Raw genomic sequence first — 2,129 nt, forward strand, 5'->3', positions numbered from 1 at the left:
TTTTTTCTTGTATATTTGTTTTAGTTCTTTGTAGATTCTGGATATTAGCCTTTGTCAGATGGGTAGCTTGCAAAAGTTTGTTCCCAGTCTGTTGGTTGCTGGCTCATTCTAATGACAGTTTCTTTTGCTGTGTAGAAGCTTTTAAGTTTAATTAGATCCCATTTGTCTATTTTGGCTTTTGTTGCCTTTGCTTTCGGTGTTTTAGTCATGAAGTCCTTGCCTATGCCTATGTCCTGAATGATAGTGCCTAGGTTTTCTTCTAGGGTTTTTATGGTGTTAGGTCTTATGTTTAAATCTTTAGTCCATCTGAAGTAAATTTTTGTATAAAGTATAAGGAAGGGGTCCAGTTTCAGCTTTCTGTACTTGGCTAGCCAGTTTTCCCAACACCATTTATTAAACAGGGAATCCTTTCCCCATTGCTTGTTTTTGTCTGGTTTGTCAAAGATCAAATGGTTGTAGATGTGTGGTGTTACTTCCTCGAGGCCTCTGTTCTGTTCCATTGGTCTATATCTCTGATTTGGTAACAGTACCATGCCATTTTGATTACTATAGCCTTGTAGTATAGTTTGAAGACAGGCAGGGTGATGCCTCCAGCTTTATTCTTTTTGCTTAGGATTGTCTTGGCTATTTGAGCTCTTTTTTGGTTCCATAAGAAGTTTAAGGTGGTATTTTTAGTTCTGTGAAGAAGGTTAATGGTAGTTTGATGGGGATAGCATTGAATCTATAAATTACTTTGGGCAGTCTGGCCATTTTCATGATATTGATTCTTCCTAACCATGAACATAAAACGTTTTTCCATCTGTTTGTGTCATCTCTTATTTCCTTGAGCACTGGTTTATAGTTCTCCTTGAGGAGGTCCTTCACATCCATTAGACTTAAATGTAAATGGGCTAAATGCCTCAATCAAAAGACACAGACTGGCAACTTGGATAAAAAGTTAAGACCCATTGGTGTGCTGTATTCAGGAGACCCATCTCACATGCAAAGACACACATAGACTTGAAATAAAGGGATGGAGGAAGATTTACCAAGCAAATGGAGAGAAAAAACAAAACAACAACAACAAAAAAACAAAACAACAAACAAACAAACAAACAAACGGGTTGCAATCCTAGTCTCTGATAAAATGAACTTTAAACCAACAAAGATCAAAAGAGACAAAGAAGGGCATTACATAATGGTAAAAGGATCAATGCAACAAGAAGAGCTAACTATCCTAAATATATATGCACCCAATACAGGAGCACCCAGATACATAAAGCAAGTTCTTAACGACCTATAAAGAGACTTAGACTCCCACACAATAATAGTGGGAGACTTTAACACTCCACTGTCAATATTAGGCAAGTCAACCAGACGGAAAATTAACAAGGATATCCAGGACTTGAACTCAGATCTGTTCAAACTCTTTAAGGGCCTTCTATGGTCCACTGAGTGGCATATATCCTTGTATTTGACTTGTAAGTTTACTTTTCTGATACTATGCTATTCAGATTTACCCTGAATTCCAATCATCCATAAATACCTACCGCTCCATGAACACACAGAGGTCTTTCCGGCTTCACCATCTTTATATTTACTTCTGCCTTCTCTCTAGAGTGCCTATCCTTAAATTATATATCTGCTAAATTCATGTTTGTTTTTCAAATATATACTCAGAATTTACATCACAATAAAGTCATCCTATTGGTTTCCCACTCCAATTACTCTGCTTCTATAGAGTAACTACTTCTTTTTTTAAACGCCTTTTTTCTCCCAATAGATTTTGGCCCTTGATAGCAGGAATGATTTATTTTTAAATCTCTGGATCTTCTGAATATAGAGTAGAACCTAAAGCTGGAGGGTGCTCAAAAATTGATTAAATTGATAATTGTATGGCAACTATTCTAAAGGAATGGCAAACTTTTGTGTTTCTAAACAGAAGAAAATTTCTCAAATAGTAACTTTATAACCTAATCACTTTAGAATAATAGACTCATCATTAGAGTGAATCGGCAACCAACAGATTGGGAAACAATTTTTGCAGTTTACCCATCTGACAAAGGGCTGATATCCAAAATTTACAAAGAACTAAAGCAGATTTACAAGAAAAAAACTAACAAGCCCATTCAAAAGTGGGCAAAGGATAT

This window comes from Cebus imitator, unplaced genomic scaffold (assembly GCF_001604975.1).
Source record: "Cebus imitator isolate Cc_AM_T3 unplaced genomic scaffold, Cebus_imitator-1.0 Scaffold43, whole genome shotgun sequence".
NCBI lineage: Eukaryota > Metazoa > Chordata > Mammalia > Primates > Cebidae > Cebus > Cebus imitator.